The following is a 13,358-nucleotide window of genomic DNA, read 5'->3' on the forward strand; positions in this document are numbered from 1 at the left end:
ATTTTTTACAACCCGAAACCGACCGTTTCTGAAGAAAACTCGCCCGACTCGGATTGGGTCAGTCCAGATTGGTCAGTTTGATCGGGTTGGGTCTTCTTATGAACAGCCTTCTTCCAAGTTGGAGGTCAATAAGGTTTCAACTAACCTAGGGACCCAACCGGTGGCTTACAACTACACTTACAAAGTGAAAGTGTTGGCTTATTCCAATAAACCAAATCAAACCCAACAGAACCATGGAAAGTCAACCCAGGCAATATTAAAACCAATATCCTTGGAGACCAGTAAGAGAATACATAAAGGGCATACCCATGAGTGAGTTGTTCCTTGGAACCTCGCCCTCCACAAGATCTACCTTATTGGTTTAACCAAAATGCTATTTGTGAATTTCATTAGGGATCAGGACACTGGACCAACCGATGTCACGTATTGAAGAATTCCATTCAGGACTTGATTGATAAGAAGCATATCAATGTGTTGGGTTCTACCAACTAGCAACAACCAAATTCAGCATCAACCCACTTCCTAAACATCAAGTTATCACCCTTCAAGTAAAAGAAACCAGTCCAACAATCGATTAAGTGAAGTTCATGAAGCCTATACATTTAGTGAATTTGATATTGATTGTGATGGTCTCGATAGAAATGCAAGATCCTACAAGCTTGATTCAACCAATTTATAGAGAAGGGAAGGAACTAAAAGCATAGAAGATTTTGTTAGCAAATTGGGCCACCCTTCGATCCAACCAAATTCATCTCCAAGACCAAATCAGTTGAAGAAGTAAACATGGTCCACTTAGTTATGAATGAACCACTCCTTTTTATCCTTGAACCAATTACATTAGATGAATTGGTGAATTTGGCCACCAGAATATCATGTTGTACCCTACAAGTATTCATACATCTTGGTTGAGTTAGTAATCCATGCGCCTCTACCCATTTCCCATTGAAAAGTTGGTAAGGATAGGTTAACAAGACCATTTTGTTCAAAATTGAGAAAAGGGCTTAGCCGAGGTGACACATATGACTGGAGGTAGAAGACATTTCAAACCATCTCATCTTAGAGCAGAAAACCCCGTAGAGCAACATCTTTGCTCATAGGAATTAGGGTCTGAACAAAAAGCACCACTAATAGCAGCACTAGCAGCGAAATCATCAACAACATTAGTAGTACCACTAGTGACAACATCATTAGTAGAACCAGAACCAACCACATCCAGGCTGGTAGTAGTTAAACCAGTAGCTATACCAGATAATAGATCAGAAGCCAAAATAGAAACAAGACACCCTTTAAGACAAGATGATGAATTTATCAAAGAATTGATGAAAATCCAATCCAGTATCTCAGTTTGGGGTTTGCTAATGTCTTCTCCTAGCCATAGAAAGGAAATCATGAATCTTCTAAGATAAACACCTGTCCCAGCTAACATCAACCTAGAAGATTTAGCCCATACAATTGCAAGCTTGGTCAGGCACGTACTATTACCTTCACTAATGAAGACCTGCCAAAAGAAGGGTTCAATCATACTAAAGTCCTCAATACAACTGTGGATTGTTTAAACCAAAGGGTTCCTCTATGCTTACTTGACAATGGAGATGGCCTAGAAAACGATATCCATCTCTCCAAGTGTTATAATTAAGTCCTTTGATAATCATGGAACCAACGTTGAGGGAGATATTACCATCGACATCACTATGAGACTCATGCACTTCTAAGTGACTTTTGTGGTAATTTATGCACTTCCTAATTTTAACTTCTTACTTGGAATATCATGGTTGCATTCACTAGGAGCCATTCCGTCCACACTCTATAAAAGGGTCAAGTTCTAACTTGGTGATGATATATTCAGCAAATTTAGGGATCCAGAGCCTCATTTAGAACTTATGCCACATCAGAACGAGCTGCCACTCTTGAAAGAGTGAAATTTAAAGAAATGATTCTAATACTTGGGTCTACTAATTAAAGTCAATGGAACCGGCGGTCTTTAAGACTGCCGCTATAATAACGGCTAAGGTGGCGTTCCTTCAACGACCGCCGCCTAGAAAATTAAATATGAATTAAGCGGCGGTCTTTATAAATTGGAATGATAGTTTTTAATTTTGAACTGCATTTTAACCCAGAACCTAAATCTTTGTTTCACGTTCCCTTTACTCTAAATATCTGGAGCCCTTGAAACTCCTTAGAAATGGCGGCAAACGGATTGAGCAAGCTTGTGAGGAGAGGTCTCGGAGGAAGATATCCACGCATGCGACTCTATGAGGAGAGGTATAACAAGTGCAAGCTTGTCCATTCCATCATGCGTCACTTTGCAGAAACGACTCTGTGAGGAGTGGTTGAATTAAGCGGCGGTCACTTTGCAGAATCAGTCATTGGATTATTCGTTCTCAATCTCGGCTTTCTTCTCCGATCTTCTAAACCCAAACCCATTTCCACCATCCCGGCGATCACTTGTGCATCTCTTCTAGTTCTTCTTTTTTGATTGGTCTGCGATCGATTGCTTTGTCATCGATTCTGGGTTTGAAGTTTTGCCAACAAATAAAATGACCAAGAAGATAATGTGGAAATCCTTCGTTACCGGTTGCTACAGGGCGGAGATCCCACCGGAAGAAGATTATGTTCTACCATCACCAAATCACTGTCAACAGCTTTACATTTTTTGAGGTAACCCTGCAAAGTCAATAATCTTTTTAGATGATGTTTCACCTAGTGTAAATTCATTGTTTCCAAGTTATACTAATAATGTATAGTGGTGAGAAAATTCCATAGGAGAGTTTTCCTCTCCTTAAAAGAAAAATACAAGAAAATCATAGAGACAACAGTAGTGAAAAATTACAAAACAGCCGAGTACAAACTTTCCCTATTGATCCTTTGTTTGCTAAGCAGTTATAATTGACAATAGATCAATGTTGTCCTGGTCCTATTGATGAAGATAGATCAATTCTAGATTGGTGGAACTGTTTAATACTCTCTAAAGTGGGTTATAGAATAGAAGACACGTGGGAAAAAATTTCTTTCCTCTTGTGGACAATATGGACAATAAAAAATGAGTTCATATTCTAAGACAAAACCCCTAACCCTGTTATGATTGTAGAAAAAGCTAAACAAATATTACTAGACCACAGTACAGGGTGGGATGGGAGCTAGAAACTTTCTTTGGAAAGGCTGGAAAGAGGCTCGCAAGTACCATTTAGTGGGTTGGGAGCAAATCTGCAAACCTCAGTCACAGGGTGGGCTAGGAATAAGACATTTAAAGCTATGGCTTTGCAGTGAGCTGATATGGAAGTGCCATCTTATGCACTCCTGTCTTCAATCTTTATCCATTCAAAGATTGATGACTATAGCTTTGATGACTATTACCGATAATTTAATTTTTGTTTTGTTTTATTTTATTTTACTTTATTTTGGTCATCCTGTATCCTCTTTCAGCTAGCTAGCGAAAAAGGTGCTACTTGTTGATTGTTCTATTAATGGCTGTGTGACACAATTCTCATGTCATAGGTGCTCTCTGGCATTCTCTACAAGATAGGCCAAGTAGGGTCTCCTTTTGATGATCCTTTCTTCACAACTCCATTTCAAAGCATGTATGACCCGAACATGCTCAGGCCAAATGCGATTCCCTTTGGAAATTGGAAATTCAGATATGCATCCTGTTGGATTCAGATATGACCCGAACATGCTTAGTTTCTATATCTAACAACTAATGATTGTGAAGGAAAGATGAGAAAGATTCATGAATGCATTCGTTTCATGATGGTTATCTCCAAAGCTTCTGAGGAAATCACCCCAAAAAAAAGTTATATTGCTCTCAATTGATGGGCAAGGAACTCTAATTATTTCCTTTAATGTTGCAGTACTGCTATGTGATGTCATTTCATATGCTTGTTGTTACTATTTCTGCAGTTCTAACTTTGATATTTGGTGTCAGGCCCTTTGAGTTCCTGTCAGTAGGCTTGTACAAGTTGTATAGTTCTCTTTAATTATTTTGCAATTTTACCTTTATTTCCCTTGTTTTTATTCTTCCCTTTTTAGTGAAATCTCTTCTACATTTACCTGATTGACATGCAAGGTCAACAGCCTTGTGTGAACTCATAGAAGTCGTACCTTAATTTTGTTTAATGGTTCATTTTCCCCCACTATATTATAAAATGACTTGATTTCTGCATCTTTATCTCTTGATTGAACATGTATACCAGGTCTGTCTGTCTAAAGGTTTGGGTGCACCTGTTAGACAGTTTTGTATGCCCTTAGCTTCAATCAGAATGATGTACTTTATGAGTTTATTGTAAATGAATAAGGATACATATTTGATTCATGTTCCCTTGGTATGTTTCTGTGTAATACCCTTAAACTGGACACTTAATGAGACTCGTGTTAGTTTAGAATGTTCACAGCCAGTGGGTCGGTCTGGGGAGACCTATCCTGACAAGGCTGACACTGTGGTGCCACCAAGTCGGTTGGGGTGGCCTGTCTCAGCTGCCAGGGAGGCACATACAGTGTAGGATTAATTGAATCTTTGAACTGGACCAGATTTCCAGTATTGCCCTGGACCTTGGAGATTGATGGGCAAAACTGGAAAGTTACACTCGACCCCTAGACTCGATTATGATACTGCACTAGATGTCGGATTGGGCTATCTTTGATGTACCAATCAGTGAGATCCTTAGCGGGGGTCAAAACCTGGGTATGTTGGGATAGTCCGAGAATTCATCTGAGTGGGTGATCATAGTGACAGGATTAGCCCCTTTGTCGGACAAAGGTAATGATCGGGGATGCACTCTCACTGATGGAAACCAAGACTGTCGGCAGCCGATTTCAACCGTTGAGATTTGTTTTGCAAATGTATTTTATATAGGATATAAAAGTATATATATATATATATATTATGGTTTCTAAAATGTTTGCGAGAAGGTCTTAATTCTCGGGATCCATATGAGTGGAGAGTGCAACACTGTTCCTTGCAGCCGAGGGAGAGGTCCTCTCTTGTCGGGCAGTGTATGATCATTATGGGCTGAGAGGTTAAGTGTAAGACCATTGAGGATAATACCTGATGGGCTAATCTTGCATCTGCCCACAGTCCCTGGGTGTTACAAGGTGGCTTGGCCCAGGGACCTCTTAGGGTAAGTGTTGGGCCCGTAGAGCCCATTTGATGGGTTTCAGGGGGTGCACTGTCTTTAACAGTGTATTCGGCCAGGCCTTGTAACAAAGGCTGGGCCGAACCCATGTGGCTGATGTGTAGATCAATGCTTGGGTCCCACGCCATACAAGGAAGCCCAACTGGGCAGCAGTTAAGAGGGTTAAGTGAGCTTAATGGGCCTAAAGCCCATTTCGAACTGGGCTGTTTATTTAGTTAATAAAGGGGCAAAATCTGAAGTGGATCAGCTAATAGGATTGGGCTTAGACCCTATCCACTTAGAGAGTCCAAGATCTAAATAAGATTTAGATATGGAAACCTCCTAATCAGATTAGGAGATGGCTGATCTGATCTCCAGATAAGATAAGGATTATCCCTTATCACTTAAAGGGACTCCTAACCCAAATGTGATTTGGATTAGCAACTCCTAATCTGATTAGGAGCTGATCCCTTTAAGATTATAAAAGAAGAAGGGGGCGACAGCCTTTAGACACAACACACAGATCATCAGGTTTTCTTTAGTGCTGAAATCAAGAAGAGAGAATTCTGCTCCCTGCAAATACTCTCTTGCCGCCTCCCTGTTCTTGCCGCCCTGTTTGCCAGTTCGATCTCCACTTGTGGGAGAAGTCAAGATTGGATCTTAACATCAGTCATTTGAGAAAGGATTGAAAGGAAGTTGTGCTCACGTACCATCTTGCTGATTCTTGCAAAGGACAGAGTTCTTGGAGAAGAACACTGCTGATTCTGCTCCACCTGCACTGTGCCATCTTCAGTGGGAGCAGTCTTTGGATCCTTCCTTGGGCATGAACACCTTCGTTGGGAGATATTACTTCTCCGTATCAGGTATAATCCTTCCCACTCCTTTTTGGTTCAGATCTGGTTCAGTTTATGGTTCAGAATTGATCCTTGAAAATATGATTTTCTAAATGGGGAATACGATTCCCAGTTGAAGGGAGAGAAAAATTTTTGAAATTCGCCCCTTATTCCGCAATCTTTTGGGCGTCCATAGGATGGATCTCTCATCCCTTCAGCGCCAATTGTATCTGTCATTGTAGGTTCAAAGAGCTTTATTGCCAAGGTATTGGTGAACTACTTGCAATTACAGTAGTGTCTTTTGTAGAAATGGATACCCATGCTACATCTCCTATGGGAGTGTTATGGGCCCGGGCGTAGGATCTCGTCACGGGTCGGTCCACGGGGAGAACCTCTTGCTTCCTCTTGCGCCTTCCCTTGCGTGCAGACCCTATTGTGGAAAACTGAATGGGTGATTTGTCCAAGAGACCACCCGAACTCTCCTCACTCCTCTCTTGACTAGAAACTGAATACTTTATTCCCAAATCACAACTCCTTAAATAGGAGATTACAAGAGGAGACTCCTTACTCCATTCGACTAAGCTAGGACAATCCAACTTTAAATCAAACTCTTACTTCTAACAGACTTCTAACAGAACTCAGTTCTTATCTCTAATAGATAAGTAAGAACAGAACTAGATAAGTAAGAATAGAACTCCTACTTCTAACATAACTCAATTCCTATCTCTAATAGATAAGTAAGAACAGAACTGGAATAAGTAAACTATTGGCGAGCTGGCAAGAAGAGCTGACATGGCAAGATAAGCTGCTGTGTGGGCCCCCCTCACTGCTGCTGCTGGCGGCGGTAATTCTTCCCACGAATGCATCAGGGAGGTACTTGGGTACCTTCAAGGGGGGCACCATGAGATGTCCTCTGAATCAAAAATCAATTAGATTATGGTAATTAATTAATGTTCCTGTACCATGCCAAATAAGCAAATGGATGTAGTTGATGTTAGTATCGGATCCTACAGGTTTCTAGAACCAAAGGCCCACCACAAACTAAAAGAAAGGAAAAATATCCAAGTCATAGCTTGTGATATGGAATGCTAGAGCACTACTCATTGGAATTTGATTGTTTTGTCACTTACCCTAACTATATAACTTCAACATAGATTTTGACTATATCTTAATAACAGACTCTTTCTACCAAGTGACCGATCCTTTGGTAAGATCAAGTGATTAATGCTTCAGCCCCAGTTGAGTCATAAGATATGAACACCAAGCTGTATCCATGGATATTGAGCTGTAATACCAAAGATTCAAAACCATATTACAGCAGTCAGCATGCAACTTCATCATTAGAGAAATGATTAATAAATCTAGATTAATTAGAAAAATTAGGAAACCCCATTTGGCCATTTCATCAAATTGATTAAAAAAAAGGAAATCCAACTTTGACCAATTTGACTGATTGAAAGATTTTAATTCATGCATATAAGTCATCCTACGCTCTTCAGTTTATATCAAGAACATATGCAGGCTATATTATTAATAAATAATTTGCAATTTTTGCTTCACAAGGTTCATGATTTTCTGATGGCAAACCCAGATCCTTTAATACCCATGCAGGCTGTTAGTCTATTTGCATTGGCTTTGGAAAGATTTAAAACCAAAATGAAGTTGCAGACAAGCAAGAAAAGCTGAGTTCTTAGCATCTGCTTCTGAAGAATTTGGGTGCAACTACAAAATGTTGAGTCTCAGATTAAGTCAGACTTGTAGGTGTCATAAGACCACTAGTTTACCTTTAATATTTTGATATTGATTGCATGCAGCTTCATCATATGAATGAAGTAGGTGACCTTAAAGGGAGACAGGACATGGGTGTTAAATTAGGAAATTTTCAGCCACATAATTCTGCAAGCCAATATCTAGCATATCATGCTTTCATCATATTCTAGTTGAAAAATATTTGGAAATACTAATCATAATTTGGGCAAGAGACACATAAGAACCATGGAGTCGACCTGCCTGAGTCTTGTTTTTATAGTTTGACAAGCTAAGTTTGTTTTCCTTATTCCCGCAGTCTTCCAATCCAAACAGATCCAAAAGGTGGTGTTATTCTGTTGTTTTCGTTGATGTCAAACTGATTCTCAAGCTAATCCTAATAAAATCAGCAATTAGTTACCATATATTTAATCATTTTATATCAGAGCATAAGTTTGATATCCACGGTTTTCCTTTTTTGTCATATACTCATATTTGGCTGGCTTTCCTTTCAGGGGAAAATTTGGCGATGATTTTTATTGATTTAGAAAATAATGGGTTATTCAGCTTTAAGACAATTTTCCAGTAGTGTAGACTGTAGTGTAGTTTAACCCTAAAGAAAGATTTTGTATTAATGATTTTGCTCTTGTTTATTTCTGTTATTTTTATTTTGGGAATCATAATCCATTGCTCTTATGTGTTATTGTTGTAGTTTAAGCCTGAGGAAATAACTCCATCATGAATGACTTTGCTGAACCTGGATCGCTTGCTCCAACTAGTTTACACCTCGGTGGCACAAAGTATATGATGATCCAAGGAGAACCAGGGGCTGTTATTCGAGGGAGGAAGGTGATACTTTCACATCCTTTCTTAACCCATCAACTTCTTTATTTGTATGCTAGTAGATGATATTTAAGGCTTAATGTAAGGCACAACATTTCACATTGCTCAAATGGTTATTGCTAATGGGGCCGAAATTCTCAAATGGTAGGGCACCTATTAGATTTGTCAAATCCTTTTTTTTTTTTGTGTGGGAAAATGGGCTAATGGGGTAGCTCTCTCCCAAACCCAGGTGAAGGCAGGATTCAACCTCATGTCTCTGTAATGTCCATCCATACATTACAAGAAAGTTAGTTGGCACCTTCTATTGAAGTGTATATATTTTGGATGATCGAATAGAAGGTTGTATTGATAACATGGAGATGTTCCCGGTGCATGGCTGAAAAGGGCTGTGAGAACGGTGTGAACGTAGTTTTGTGAGGACTGAATCCGCTCACATTTGATGTCGTTTGCCCTTGATAAGTGATTCATTACTAGTATGCCCTTATGGATGTTATAGAATATTTTGAACTACTATTTGATATTCCAATTAATTGCTTAGAATTCAACCCATGTAAATTTTAGTTACTATTCTTATCTTTATAGTTAAAATACTTGAATATAATTCTAATATTTATATGTTTTGATTTGCAGGTTCAACCAATATGTTAAGTGGATTTGCATCGGAAGATGTGCTGCATTATTAGAGAATTTGATTATTTTTTTAATTTCTTGTACTATTTATATGTCAATTGGATATTGTATTTGAATAATGTCTTTTGGATATTTTAATATATAATATTTGAATTAATAGATTTCATTTTAATTTGATTTTTATCAAATGGTTTTGCTATATTAATTAGGTACGGAAATGCTCAATCAATAAACAATTCAGGTACCACAAAAATGATGCAATTAAGTGGGAATATTATTTTTTTGAAAAAAATTGGTTTATGCCGGCGGTCATGTCCGCCGGCTTAGCTATGAACCTGGTATTAATAAAAATGAAAAAACTAAAGATCTAAGCCGGCGATCTTGCAACCACCGGTTTAGCCACAAACAACACCTAAGGTGGTGGTTGTTTAACACCTAAGCTGGCGGTTTGGACCACCACCTAAGAACCCAAAGGAGTTTGACAGAAAACTAAAGTGGTAGTCTTTTGGTATCTAAGCCGGCAGTCAAAACCGCTACCTGATTAATGCTAAGCTAGCGGCTCGGTGTGACCGCTGCTTCAGAATAACTTAAATCGTCTTCGATCGACCCTCTAAGGTGATGGCCTTTTGAATCTAAGGTGGCGGTCCTAATCTAGGGCGGCAACTGAAAAGGGGGCGAACGCTTGACCGCCGCCTTAAATCTAAGTCGGCGGTCTTAATGCCTAAGTCAACAGTTCTAGGATTTCCGACTTTGACCATTTTTCTTGTAGTGGGGTCTTATCCTAGGGTTTGGTTTTGGGAAGCATCAACAAGGTATCATTGAACCAATATCCCATATTACTAAACCAAGGAAGATTCTAGCTAGGGCATAACCTAACTCAAGCAATGTTACGAGCCACAATGTTAACGATCCCAAATCCAAATATACCCTACTCCCTAAATCTTAATAATTAATTCATCAAGACCGAAGGATAAGAGGCTCGTTTACTAATACAAGAAATAGATCCTAGAATTTGTCATTGGATGGGAAGAGGAATACCTTTCAATAGAGGATGACAACCAAAAACAAGGTATGAACTCTTGCTTACTGAATATAAGGAACATGACCTTGTTAGTCTTCTCTTAGAGACAAAGGAAATGATCCATGGAGACAAGCTAGACCTATCCAGTTTAGCCAATCTATTTTATTAGTGGTGGGTGTCGAATCCAAACAAAGATAAATGTCCTGCTCAAATTAAATATTTGTATATAGTGATGAGCAAGATCGTCTCCACAGGGATTGGGTGAATTTATTTCCAAGTAAACGAGGTAGGAGGTTGTATAGTTAGGGAAAATAAGATGAAATAAAAGAAAACAACAGAAAGCAAGGATCAAATAAATGGGAGATTCTGGTTGAAGGGACAAGTTCAGCTTTGACTCCTATCATTAATCATCGATGCAAGGATAAATTCATATGTTTATGAATAAATTGGTTATAGCCATTAACAAGCTCTAACAACTAGCTTCTACTCGTATTATTTAGCAACCAAAATAAGCTCTTTGATTGCTTCTCTTATTAATAGACAGTCTTAAACAAGCTCTTAGGATTTAATTTATTAATAGCATTAAGAGGGGAGAGACCCAATTCTGGTCAACGATCTCACAAGCTCGGATCGTTTAAACCAGATCAAATATCTTCCTAACATAAATCGAAAATTTTTCTATAATCAATTATGTTAGTTGCCACCATGATTAAGCCTACCAATCATATACGAAATTGGAGGTTCAATCGGCCATAGATTATTCTTGTCGAATGAGCAAGGGCGCCTTCTTGCTTAATCAATAAAAATAATCTTCATAGGAAATTGCAGAAAACATATGAATACCCATAAACAATGAACTGAAATAAAAATCAATTAGATCTCACAATGTTTATAGAATCAAAGCTTCCCTAACCTTTCAACCAGAAAATAAAACCTTACACACACTTCATGATGAAATCGAAGCTTCCAGATGAGAGGGGGCGAACTCTGCTTCTTCCTCCTTGGTTGCTGATTGCTCCCTTCGAAGGTTGAAGCTCTCTTGGATGATTTTTTGATGCCTTGGGTGCTAGTCCGCCCCCCTTTATATAGCTTTAGGAGGAGGGGCTGTTTCCAACTCCTTTTTGAAGTTCTTTCTCAAAAATAGAAAGTCCTATTTTCTAATGGGATAATGATTAATTCATATATAATCTTATCCTTATCTCTAAACAAAAATCCTTAACTAAGATGGAATCTAACTCTCTCTTTCTTTTTCTTTTTAGAAATACAGAAGAAAATTGAATCTGATAGGACTCTTTGATGATTCTTATTCTTGCATGCTAAATTCGTATTGGGCCGCTGCAAGGCTTCTCTGTGAATTGGGCTTTTGCTGCGAACTGGGTTTCTACTGTGAACTGGGCTTTTCTGTGAATTAAGATTTGACTTCGGACTCGATTTTGACCTCGATGCAGTCCGAATCTATCAAAACTCAAAATATTAAAGTTGTAGAGTTTTTCCTTATCTTTCAAATGCATCTTGAATCATTTCAATCGGGGTCCGGATGGGAGAGTTATGCCCAAATTATCACGTGGCACTGAAACTATGCAAAATTACCCGATTAGCCTTGTTTTTCACCTAACGCCTTATTTCTTGCCCTAAATCGAAATACAATAATAGTGAGTCCGATTAAGTATTAAATAAGTATAAAAGTCTGAATATTAAGGAATAAAAATATGATAATTTTCATTCTCATCAATTAGTTAGATAATAAGACATTTTTTGACACAACTTGCTTATTAACCATAAGAGACCTTAGATAGGAGGAATCGCAAAGCCCATTCCAAGGGTTATTACAACCACCTATGTCCAAACAAGTTGAGAATCTGGTAACCATGCTTAAGCTAAAACCACTATGCCCAAAATACCGTATTAGATGGGTAGGGGAAATGAACAAACTTACATTATCCTGTCATGAACCCGATTAGGGACGTAAACGTGAATTTCGTCTGCTTCAAGGAAGACGAGAGACCTCCGATAAAACCAAATGGTTCTAAGTAAAATTCTTCAATTGATATCTTCTCAAAGAACAAAAGAAATATATATACAGACTTCTCTAACAGACTCATAGAACCACCCATAACCCATTACCTTACGTGACACTCTCTCACTACTAACTGACCCATAAAAATAAGGAACAAACTAATAACAAGTTTCACAACTGGGCCACGTGGCTCTCCACTACATGCATAGCCCAATAACTAACAGAAAAACACCCACTCTAATTTAAACCACATTCGATAAGTGGGTCCATGATATAGCCCCCATCCTACCTAAAGGGTGTTCTAGCCCAAACATCAGCCAGATCCTAGCATTTGATCCCTAATATGATAATGAGGAATGGATTGGTGTGAGTCCCACACAAACCTTTGATATTGATAATCTGGGATGGATATACGTAAATGAAGAAAAGAATCGGGTCTTTTACTTAACTCACCTTATAAAGCTGAATCTAGGGGATGCACTCACAATACCTGTGACTCTAATATCCCTCACCCTACATTTAGAATCCTTTTGGCGTCTCTAAGGCTTCTTTGCTGACGAGGAAGCTGAAGATTAACATACCAGGTTTGGAGAGGCATTATCTGAGCTAAGAATATTCTAGAATTTTGGCTTCATGTACTGATGTATATAGTCTCGTCTCACTTCCATAAATAAGGACAGCGTCCTTTGTGAAAGGGGTCAAGGGGTCAGATATTCATTCCACCTGAGCTAAGTCTCATTTCTCATTCTCATTAGGGACATCTTCCTTCTTGCTTCTAAGACTTTATGTCCATCCTTATCTCTGTTGGTTACAACATGCAATATGGAGATTCTTTGGTTAGTAAACACTGATTGAATTCCTCTATAGAGCTGAATATTTACTTTTGCAATGAAGAGGTTCACCCAATAAAGTTAGTACTTAGAAGTACGTGCATTATAGAGATTCTTTAGGCATTATAACTTTATAAATAGTATGGAGGTATTTAAGTATGTACATGTCGACTATAGTATGGAGGTATGTAAATACACAACAAGCAATTTATCACTTTTCATAAAGAGAGAAAATATGCTATCAACTAAAATTATTGAGATTTGTAAAGGCTTTGGCTAAGGTAAATATGATATATGAAAATAATTCTAAGTGTCATCATACTATCTGGT

The 13,358-nt window shown here is 38.4% G+C and overlaps 1 long non-coding RNA gene across 1 annotated transcript; it reads left to right on the forward strand.

The window, feature by feature from the left end:
• Window positions 1-2,010: 2,010 nt before the first annotated feature.
• Window positions 2,011-9,318, forward strand: LOC148803128 (uncharacterized). The gene is made up of 3 exons (XR_016081350.1): window positions 2,011-2,658; window positions 8,400-8,536; window positions 9,161-9,318. It is a non-coding gene; the product is annotated as an uncharacterized LOC148803128 (long non-coding RNA).
• The last annotated feature ends 4,040 nt before the right edge of the window (window positions 9,319-13,358 follow it).

This window comes from Nelumbo nucifera, chromosome 1, assembly GCF_055504915.1.
Source record: "Nelumbo nucifera cultivar China Antique chromosome 1, China Antique-T2T, whole genome shotgun sequence".
NCBI lineage: Eukaryota > Viridiplantae > Streptophyta > Magnoliopsida > Proteales > Nelumbonaceae > Nelumbo > Nelumbo nucifera.